The sequence below is a fragment of the Triturus cristatus genome, chromosome 6 (genome assembly GCF_964204655.1).
Source record: "Triturus cristatus chromosome 6, aTriCri1.1, whole genome shotgun sequence".
NCBI lineage: Eukaryota > Metazoa > Chordata > Amphibia > Caudata > Salamandridae > Triturus > Triturus cristatus.
This window is the reverse complement of record NC_140589.1, coordinates 1160898544-1160910645: the sequence shown is the minus strand read 5'-3', so window position 1 is coordinate 1160910645 and position 12102 is coordinate 1160898544.

Below are 12102 nucleotides of genomic sequence, written 5' to 3'. Positions count from 1 at the left end.
GTAGAGAGTGAGTAGTAGAGAGAGTAGTAGAGTAGTAGAGAGTGAGTAGTAGAGAGTGAGTAATAGAGAGTAATAGAGAGTGAGTAGTGGAGAGTGAGTAGTAGAGAGCGAGTAGTAGAGAGTGAGTAGTATAGAGTGAATAGTAGAGAGTGAGTAGTATAGAATAGTAGAGAGTGAGTAGTAGAGAGTAGTAGAGTGAGTAGTAGAGAGTGAGTAGTAGAGAGAGAGAGTAGTAGAGAGTAGTAGAGAGTGAGTAGTAGAGTAGTGGAGAGTGAGTGGTAGAGAGTAGTAGAGAGTAGTAGAGTGAGTAGTAGAGAGAAGTAGAGAGTGAGTAGTAGAGAGTGAATAGTAGAGAGTAGTAGTAGAGAGTAGTAGAGAGAGAGTAGTAGAGAGTGAGTAGTAGAGAGTGAGTAGTAGTGAGTAGTACGTTAGAAAAAAATATGTACTTGCAAGACAATACTGCCAATGAGTCAATAATACCCTTTTTTCTACATCCGCGTCTATTAGTTATTTGATCACCAGCTTCAAATTATTACAATTACACCCCTTTATACACAACTTTACTTTGTGACTGTTTGATCCCAAAATGGCTACCTGTGTCCAGCGTTATCATGCTGAGCACTACCAAGTCATTAGAGCTGCAACCAAAGCACTGCATGTCATATTCCAGCTCTGCTTTTGCTCTCACTTGAGCTGGTAGTATTGTGCTTGTGTGCGTGGTATCCATGTGCCAATATTAACATGGCCGCGCTCTGTAGCGGGCATCCTCCACTGACCAGTCTAAGAATTCTCCAATGCGAGGTGGCACTTACACTTGTTCACTGCCTCTGCACAGTATCTAGAAGTATTTTATCACCATCAAAATCTTTACTATGTACTAACCTATGTCCCCATTGTATACAAATGTTGTTCTTTCCTGAAATGTAGGCGTTCAGTATCTGGAGATGACTCCAAGACGCAGGTTTTGATGAAACTGAAGGAATGGTGCAGCTGCCTACAGCTCAGCGAAAAATGATCCATATGTCGCCAGTGAAAAGCATGCAGGTAATTTGGAGAAAGCTTTATTCAAATGAAGTGTTCTGTCTTACAGCTTCCTCGGACCGTCTCCCAAGACAAACTGCCAGAGAATGAACCTTAAAAAACATATATGTAATATATAAATAAAATAAATCAATAAAATAAAAAATAAAAATATGTTGATAAGAGAACGCTTTACAACAATTACCAATTCTGAGATCATTATGATGTAACATCAAAACCTTAATATGGGGTACAGTGTTTGAGCAATGTTCACAAAGGGAAGAATTATGGTCTGAAGTTCCTCTGAACAGAGCTTTTTTAAGAGTTGACACATCGGTTTGAGGCGCGTGGTAGGGCAATTAGGTTTTTTTTGTCTAGAAATTACAGTTTCCTAGTCGTAAATTAAGTACATAATAGTTATTCGCTAGAAAATGAGAATGGGCGGCTTTCATGAAGAAAGTAATTGCACATTTTACAACAAAAAAGGATTTATAAGGGTTGATTAGCCAGCCTCCCGAGACCTGGGAGCATAGGCATGGAAAAGCAATTCTCCCTGGCATGAACTCACGCAGGCGTCAGGTTTCAGAAACACACGCGCGCACTCGCGCAGGACGTTAAATCAATGCTGTGCGCTGTATCAATCACGGCTACATGTTTCTTTTGTAAAGCATTCCTGGAGCTGAAGTAAACATCAAAGTCTATAGGAAAGATCGGAACATAAATATAAACTTCTCATGTGCGTGCAATGTTTTGAAAAAGGAGCAAAGGGAATTATGACTAATGACGTGTCATTTCTGAGGACCTTGGATTTTTTCGTGTGGTATTAAAGGCGTAGTTGCAAGGCTCCTTGGACCTCATGTACGAAGATTCCAAATGGGAAATCGTTAATTCCGACTATATTTGCAATTTAAGATTCCTTATTTGGAATGTACTGAAATGAATCCGGTATTAGTGATCGCAATTTGTTCACCGACTTCTACCAAATGCATTACTATTTTGCTAAGCGACCTATGTGCTAATAGGTCGGTTCACAAAGTACAGAACCGTCGTGGTTGTAATTCAAACTACTCATCAACATTCATGGGGTTGGTCGCAAATTGCGGCCCACTATGATTGACACAGTGATGGTGGCCTGCTGGGGTGAGCAGACCATCATGTTGCTGGCTGTTTTTAAATAAAACAATATTTGTGTTTTTTTTTAAAATGCAGCCCATTTTCCGTAAAGGAAAAAGTGATGAGTTTAAAAAAAATTAAAAATTACACAAACCTTTTTAGGATTTGGCAGCAGGGCCGGACTGGCCGTAGCGGGCACCAGGCAATCCCCCGGTGCGCTGCACAGTGGGGGCCTACTTTGGGCCCCTGGGGGGCGATTTTGTTACAGGGCCGTTTTTGTTTGGCAGTAGTCCCATGGTCAACTTTCTACTACGGAAAAACATTTTTTGTGAACATTCACAAGTGGGAAGTTGTCCCTTAGAGACCCCTTTCCATTTAGGAATGGCCTTTCCACCTCCTTTGAGCTAGAGATCAACTATTAATGTTTTGCGACCGGGTTTTGGTCCCAAAACATTATTACATACCATAATGAATCAGCATTTACAAGGAATACACTTGATATTCCCTTCCAAAGAGCAATTCTTAACAGTTTCCTAAACACAATGGGGCAGATTTGCAAGCGCCTTGCGGCGCCAGAGCGTCACATTGCGTGACACACCAGCGGCGCAACCTGCTGAGTGATATTTACAATCACAGGTAAAGCCACCTGCGTGACTTTACCTGTGCTTGTAAATATTGCCCCTGTTCACGCAACACTTTTTGCGTGCTAGGGGCGTGACGTGGGTGTTGCTGTGGGTGTTCCCACGCAGTTAGGTCTGAATATTTTAAACCTGAGCTCATCCCTTGGTAGCTGTAGCACAGAACAGACAGGCTTAACTTAGGAGAAATGTGGAAAGCACTTATAAGTGTCAAAACTGTCAAACATTTAGAAAATACAACACAATAAAACTCCCACTCCAATGTATACAAATAGAGAAATTTTAATGAGCAAATAGACACCAAAATAACAAAACTCGGATGCAAGAAACTAGAGATAGGATTTGCTGGGAACCAGAGATATGTTTCTGGTACCAAAAAGGCTCAATGCGCCAACTGTAGATATCTGGTGATGGTAGACTGCAATAATTAAGGTCAATGGCTATGGAGCACAAGAGGGACACAGGGAGCAAGTTCAGTCTTATCTTCTAACTTAGTCTAGGTCTTGGAGACATACCACTTGTATGCAGTTCATTCTTTAGATAGATCAACTACCAGATCTTACGGGCCTTTGACATTTTTAAACAGTTAATAATTACTGACTGTGTCAGTACTGCCTCAGGTCTTGACCAAATGGAGAGCAAGAGCAAAGTGGGTGCTGTTCTTATAATATCCCCAATATACAGCAATCCTGCTTCCTTATGCATTATTGACGAGAGTGAACTACAAGGAAGTGACAACAATCTACGTAATAATTTATTTTCACTAGTTTCTAAAACTGTGTGGTCTGTGTACCCCAATTCACTGGCACCATAAGTGGCTAATGCTACAGATCTGGCTCTATAAATAGTGAGTGCAACATCCAGTGGCATGGCCCCTAGCTTGGAGCCAAAGTTATAAAGGGCTGCAATGACCTGCTCCAACTATGTAACCCTAACTTTTGAGATGCACCCAAGTGCTCTTGGAATTAAATGGTATCCCTAAGTATGTGAAATTGGGAAAGATTTTGAGAGCAGTATCACTAATGTGAAATGCATCCACTGAAATCAGATCTTTTTGTAGCTCCTTACTATAAAAATTAAAAAGGGAGGGGGCCAACATGCACCCTTGCCTGACCCCTTTTTGATCCTGATATATGAAGTGCACTCCCCTTGTGGCCCAAATCTAATACTACCTTCCACAACAGTGTGCAAATGAGACAAGACGGGGATCATTTTCGAGTTGGCCCTTTTTCTCAATAGCATGGTCCACAGATTTCCCTTCAAGACATTGTTGAATGCTGCACTCATTTCAATGAATGCCAAGAAGAGACAGCCTTCCCTGGCAGTCACGTACTTACTGATAACCAGGTGGAGATTCAAACATTGATCTACTGTCCCTAGAGCTTGCCTAAAACTGTACTGCACTGAGGAGAGAATCAGTTTTTGGGTTGCCCAAGTCTCCAGATAATCCAACAGAACTCTACCCTATATCTTTGCGGTCAAATCTAATAATGATATGGGGCGATAACTATGAGGGTCGCTCCTATCCCTTTTTTTAAATAATAGGGACAATTGTCGCTTGGAACGATGACTTGGGCAGGGCGTCCTTAGTTACACTCCTAAGCACGTTCACCAAAACAGGGGCCCACAGTGCCAATTTTCCCTTAAAGAGACCAACAGGTACTCCATCAGATCCCAGCACTTTATGACTTTGTGATCTATTTACCACAGAGATAAGATCCCCAAGCGAGATAATAAAATGATCTGAACTCGCTCAACTCCTTATGTCATCCAAAGTACCACCTTCACTGAGCATTTGTTCACTAGAATCATATAGCTTCTTAAAATGTTCATCAAACTCATGTTCTAGAATAGTTGCTTCAATGTCGACCCTAGGACAATTTAAAAAAAAGAGGCATTCACTATCTTCCAGAATTGCTTAACCTTCTTTCTGGAAGAAGCACTGACCAACTGTTGCCACAACTCCTCTCTAATTTCAGCTTTCCTACGCAAGACAGCTGTTTTATAAAGCACCCTTATGTCAATTGGCACCCCCAGGGTACATTTCAAGCTTTTAAATATGTTTGTATGGGCTCTTGAGCAGAACTTATCAAACCACTTTAGTTTGAAATTTAAAAAAAAAAAACTCCCTCGAGGCCGGGTCCTGTGTCTTTTGTGCTCCTGCTCTCCTGAGTATGCTTACAGGAACAGGAAGCAGACAGCTAGGCTCCCTTCCCTAAGCCAATCACAATGCTGCAATGCACGTGACACAGTGCTCAGCCAGGGGTTGTAGGGGTGGGCATGTTCTCCATGCAGGCTGTAATGCAGCCTGCATTGAGAACAGGTATGTGCGCATGACTGCTTTGGGAGGTCCAAGAGGACCAACCAAGAAGTCATTGCGCACTTGAGTGGGTAAACCACTCCACCCCTGTCCTGCTCCGTGAGCAGAGCAGCCCCCCACCCTCCCACCCACAAAGGAAACATAACATGATAATAACTGACAGTTATTATCATGTTATGTTTCCTCTTCTCGGAATTCTTGAAAGCGGTAGGAGTCTGAGATTGAAATCCCCCCACCAACTAATTACATATTCCTCCATTAATGTTGCTATAACCAACACTAGGTCATGTGCTAAGGAATCATTAATTTGAGTATTGCTATAATTAAAGTTACTGTGGTAAAGCACCGGGCAAACAAAAGAAGGATTATTTGAAAAAAAGGCGTCTAACTAAGACTTCACTAGTCTTACTGTAAAAGTTGTACCTAAAATGGGAAGTAAGCCTCCCCTACAGTTATATGTATCACAGACCAGGCCCAAGTGTCCTGTAAACATACAACATGGTGAGTTGATATTAGTTTTAACCAGCTGCTATCAATCAGTTTATTGCACATCCCTGCGATATTCCAGAAAAGTACTGATATGTCAGGGAGTGCAGACAACCTAAAGGATTTGATATCCACTCTCCCCTCCCTCCCAGACAAAAAGGTAACATTATCCTGCCCCTTAGACAAAGAATGAGGCAATTGAGTGTAATTCATCACTATAGTAGTCAACAATGAACCATCTTGGGAAGATAGAAACCTGGCCAATCCAGTCCCTGTTTTCCTATGTTAGCTGACAAAGCTTGTTGGATAGAGTTCAAAGTACTGTTCAGGGAACTAGAGGTAGAGCGGTCACTGTTTTTGACTGAAGATACCTCAGGTGCTGTGTTGCCACCCTGGATTCCTGACAGGGCCAAGTTTAATTCCCTTTGGCAAGTCAATCAACCTCCTTCAGGACAGAAAAGTGGATCTTGGTTGTGATAGAGTACTCCCTGTTTTCCCTGTTTGGAAATATCCCAGTGGGACCGGACACCTTTCTTCAGCGATCCCACACAGATTGCCAACCCCCTCTAGGGTAAACCTCACAGGCTTTGGGTACCGAAAATGTATTATGATGCAGTCACCTAGGTCCACTTTTGTAGATTTGCCCAAGCACTGTAACCTACAAACACCAATTATTCCGTCTGCATGAACTGCACAGCTGATTTGCCTAGAGTGAACTACCTTACTCTTTAATTGGTGATCAGATTCCCGTTGAGAAGGGGCTGGAGTAAGCATTCTTTAAAACAATTACATACGGAGTGCACCCCTGGGGAAGTTGAAGGATCTGGGGATTTCCACAGTCACAGATTACAGATGGGGCCAGATTGGACTCTGTAGGGGGGAGTTCCTTTCTAGGGAGTTGCAAAACCCTTATTCGATGGGACTCAGCTATGGGCATCGGACCTGGTGTTACCCATTTCAGCTGGGCTCCCCTTTCATCTGCTATCATACTTTTAGTTGTTTGATTGGGAATACTCTCAAAAGTGCATGAGGTTCCCAGCTTCAACATTGCATGGTCATTTGAAATGATTTGGGTGCATGCCTCAGCCCCATCATGGTTCTATCGATGCTCTGAAGTGCAAGGGTCATGGGGCCAACAACTTTGTAAGGACTTCTTCCAAGTGTATGGAGATCCCCACAGGAGCTGGCTATGTCTAACTCATCTGTCAAAGCCTTTAATGACTGACCCTTTGGGTTGGATACCCTACTTTTAATTACAGAGCGATCTGGTACAGAGCGCTTCCTCCCGTTTTCCGTAGCCACCCCCATTAAACCAGGGCCCATTTTTTTCATTTTATTTGGAGGGGACATAGGTAAATCTGGGATGGGGCTTTTCGTTTATGACTGCTGTTGCCCCGTTATCATTCCAGAAATACCTAGTTGCCCTGTAAGCACACAGCAGTTTGATAGACCCCTAGTATTAATATTAGTATTCCCAGAATCCCCCACCATCATGTGGACGGGCCTGCCAACATCATCTGATTTCTCCAAAGGAGACGAATTAGTATGCCCAGCAGCGGAAATTGAAGATAGGGATATCCTCATATCCCCAGCCTTTCTTCCACATTTTCTATATCGCGATTTATTACAGTCTTGGCAGTGGTTAGGTCATTGGTAGTTAAACAAACCCACCGTTTGTCTTTATGAACCCTGGGAGCAATATTAACCTTGCGGGTACCCGTAGTTTCCAGATGGCAGGTTGGTTTGTCAATTGCCAGAGCTTCGAGCCAAAAGGGGTGGCCCAGCACAGCCTCTTCCAGACACTGACAGGCAAGCACTTATCAGGTGCATGGTGTTATGAGACAGTGAGTCCCTAGGGGCTCCAAAGGCGGCCCCCGCAAAGTTGTAGCTTTTGTAATGCTGTGAGCAAAGTACCACTGCCACTCCAAGTTCTACAAATGTAATAATGCATCAGAAAATTCATGATGGAGTTCATAGAATTTTATTAGAAAGAGTGATAGTGAGTTAAAAAAGTGGTGTATGTTCTGACAAGCTGACACACATGGCAAGACTGGGTGGACACTGTAGCTGGATTTGAATTGAATTCTTTCAATGGAAGTGCAATGGAGACACAGGGCCCGATGGATCATTCCTATTCACACACCAGGGTTGTGCAATTTGCACACCAACTGGTTTGCAAATAAGAATGCAATTTACAATGTGACGTATGTGCCAATAGGTCACATCACAAATTGTACATTTAAAATAGAAATCATCTTTTCTTAAAGGAACCTAAAGGAACATGTGCTGCTTTAAAAAAATAAATATTTAGGAGAACATCAAAGGTCATAGGCAATGTTTTCCAGGATCACTGTCAGCCCCCCCACCTTACCCCACTTCCTCCCATCCTACCCTGAGGCTGCTGGTAACACTTACAAAGTAGAGGGTATCCTAACCTTTCTCACTCAGTTACCACCTTCTTTAAGGTGGCAGTAACTGCCCAATGGTTCACCACCACCAATTACAATAGCAAAGTAGTATTGATACATACCATTGTGACTTGCAGTTAGGTGGGAATGCCCCTTCCAGGCGTCCTTGTAATTGGGATTCACAATGAATTGAACAAATAGTTTACAGAGTACCAAGTGAGAAGGCAAGCTTTTATGTTCAGCACTGCCTGGAGCCTAAAAATGACAGAAAGCCACCGTCCCTGTTAGTGACTGCTACCAAGTGTACAGGAGATGAAAGTAACTGACTGGGGAAGAACAGTTCTGATAAGAGTTTTCTCGAAACGTAGTTCTGGTAGAAACAGCAGCTGACGGCTTGCTTTTTAGGTATGATGTAAGTGTTGAAATGTGGAGGTTTCGACTTGCTGCTGGCAGGAGTCGCTCTAGCCCACGGGTACTCATTTGCTCTTGCGCGATATGGGCTTAACTGCACACATGCGCGTGAGGACCTGACCCTAGGAAACGCCCCGGAAGGTTTACCAAGGCACTTACAAACTCCTCTATTTTTAGCACCCGTCCCGCTGCCTCATTTGTTCATCTGTTAGGCGGTTGGACGCGTTAGGTGTAAGGGGGCTTGCACCGGCTATAAGAGTGAGTATTGAACTGAGCCCGGGGACTAGGCTACGGAACCCTTCCTCTGGATGTTGTGCTTTTAACGGATGTTTAACTATGCCTATGTTTTCTTTTAGTAGCCCGACAAGGTGCGGGCGTTTAACGCTTACAGCCAAAGGAGCGGCTCTCGTTTTAATGGGAGGTAAGGATATTATGAGGGATGATTACGTGTTTTGTATGATGGGCTATGATGCTTTACAAACTGTAGTGAGTGTAGGGGCCACTCTAATATGGCGGCGCAGCACTCTAGGAGTAGGGAGGCATTATTTATTTTCTGCAACATGGCTCCCCTGCGACCTTGGAATGCCGCGAGATGTATGTATACTTTGTATGGGCCTTCCCCCCCTCCGTTAAGTTTAACGAGGGAGTATGTTACCCCCATTGTGGTCTTGTGACTTTGTGGTCTTTTCTTTGTGACATTGATATGTTGTGCACACGATTGTGGCACACTACGCTGTATTAAGCTAGTCTAATGCACGTTATATATGTCCTCTCTCTCTTTTCTTCTCTTACTTGTCCTAGGTTTCTGGTCAGGAGCAGCACAATGGTACGCCCTGCCGAGAATTCTGGGTATTTAATCCCCTTTTAATTATCACGTGCACTTCACCATTCGTTTTATATCTTGGTCCTGAAGAAGCGCCAATGACCTTTATGGCAACAGAGGCGCGAAACATGTTGACCTTTTCGCAACACCTAGGCATAATGTGCCATTTGGGATTACACTCTAATTTATAGTTTTTCTTCTGCCAAGAGGGTTACAACTTCAAAATAACCGTCTATAGGTTACCCCTTGCCAGTTTTTATTCACCATGCACGCACTTTGTTACCCTCATATAGGACCCACACCCCACACACCCTCATGCACCATCCGGCATGCCTTAAAAGATCTCCGACAAAGCGACCCTTCGGGGGACCCGTTGGGGATTGCAGCGCCGGCCCAACGAGGAGCAAATGCCCGATGATGAAGCATGACACCCCTCGGGGTGTGTGAGGGCAACAAGAGGCAAGACATGTTCTTCCCCCTGTTTGATGGGCCCGCCTTACCTAGGGCTCTCTTTTCTTTCTGCTTTTTCTTAGCAGGAGGTCTATGGATTTTTAAAAAAATCTTTTTTTTACCCTACTTTTGGAACAGTGTCCTCTATTTGCCGTTGATGTAATTTTGGGGAGCATGGACACTGGGCCATTAATTGACTCTCCGGTCCCCCCTTCTTCCTTTTTTGATTGAGTAGTAGCACGGCGGCACAGCCGAGGGACCTGCAATCTTTTCTATCCCTGCTGTTTCCCTTTTCTTTTCACACACAAGACCGATATCCTTTTGGGATGGGGTGTGTAAGGTATACACATTGGGGATATTTCCCCCCCCCCTTTTTTCCTTTTAAGTGGTGGTGGTCCCCTCTTCCCTCCCCATTCAATAATAATACACCCTCGTTCCCTATTTTACCCATTTGTCTTTTTGAGATAATAACTGAACATAGTCACTATAGTTGGATGTATGTGCATGTGGGATAGGCATAAAACTGTTATTTTAAACTATTAATCGTACTGGTTGGACTATTGTGTGATTTTATTAGTTGAGATGAGACTGCCATGAAAGGGGTCCCCCAGATTAGGGTAGAGAGCCCCTATAAGAGATTATGCCATCCCGACATCTATTGGGATATGTTGCATGGACTATGATCTCGTTTATCTTAGTGAATACCAGTACTACGAGCCCACATAAGGAGTGCGCATGCGTTTGGAGATTAGTTGCCCATTTTTTGCGCTTGCACGATATGGGCTTAACTGCACACATGCGCGTAAGGACCTGACCCTAGGAAACGCCCCGGAAGCTTTACCAAGGCACTTACAAACTCCTCTATTTTTAGCACCCGTCCCGCTGCCTCATTTGTTCATCTGGTTGGCGGTTGGACGCGTTAGGTGTAAGGGTGCTTGCACCGGCTATAAGAGTGAGTATTGAACTGAGCCCGGGGACTAGGCTACGGAACCCTTTCTCCATCTGTCACCCTCCGTCTCCCTCCCTCTGTCTGTCACCTCCTCCCTCTGTCTCCCTCCCTCTGTCTCCCTCTCTCTGTCTGTCTCCCTCCCTCTCCCTCCCTCTAACTCCCTCTGTCTCCCTCCCTCTTGGGATTACACTCTAATTTAGAGTTTTTCTTCTGCCAAGAGGGTTACTACTTCAAAATAACTGTCTATAGGTTACCCCTTGCCAGTTTTTATTCACCATGCACGCACTTTGTTACCCTCATATAGGACCCACACCCCACACACCCTCATGCACCATCCGGCATGCCTTAAAAGATCTCCGACAAAGCGACCCTTCGGGGGACCCGTTGGAAATTGCAGCGCCGGCCCAACAAGGAGCAAATGCCCGATGATGAAGCATGATACCCCTCGGGGTTTGTGAGGGCAACAAGAGGCAAGACATGTTCTTCCCCCTGTTTGATGGGCCCGCCTTACCTAGGACTCTCTTTTCTTTCTGCTTTTTCTTAGCAGAAGGTCTATGGTTTTTTTTAAAAATCCTTTTTTTTTACCCTACTTTTGGAACAGTGTCCTCTATTTGTCGTTAATGTAATTTTGGGGAGCATGGACACTGGACCATTAATTGACTTCCCGGTCCCCCCTCTTCCTTTTTTGATTGAGTAGTAGCACGGCGGCACAGCCGAGGGACCTGCAATCTTTTCTATCCCTGCTGTTTCCCTTTTCTTTTCACACACGAGACCGATATCCTTTGAGGATGGGGTGTGTAAGGTATACACATTGGGGATATTTCCCCCCCCCCTTTTTTCCTTTTAAGTGGTGGTGGTCCCCTCTTCCCTCCCCATTCAATAATAATACACCCTCGTTCCCTATTTTACCCATTTGTCTTTTTGAGATAATAACTGAACATAGTCACTATAGTTGGATGTATGTGCATGTGGGATAGGCATAAAACTGTTATTTTAAACTATTAATCGTACTGGTTGGACTATTGTGTGATTTTATTAGTTGAGATGAGACTGCCATGAAAGGGGTCCCCCAGATTAGGGTAGAGAGCCCCTATAAGAGATTATGACATCCCGACATCTATTGGGATATGTTGCATGGACTATGATCTCGTTTATCTTAGTGAATACCAGTACTACGAGCCCACATAAGGAGTGCGCATGCGTTTGGAGATTAGTTGCCCATTTTTTGCGCTTGCGCGATATGGGCTTAACTGCACACATGCGCGTGAGGACCTGACCATAGGAAACGCCCCGGAAGGTTTACCAAGGCACTTACAAACTCCTCTATTTTTAGCACCCGTCCCGCTGCCTCATTTGTTCATCTGGTTGGCGGTTGGACGCGTTAGGTGTAAGGGTGCTTGCACCGGCTATAAGAGTGAGTATTGAACTGAGCCCGGGGACTAGGCTACGGAACCCTTTCTCTGGATGTTGTGCTTTTAACGGAT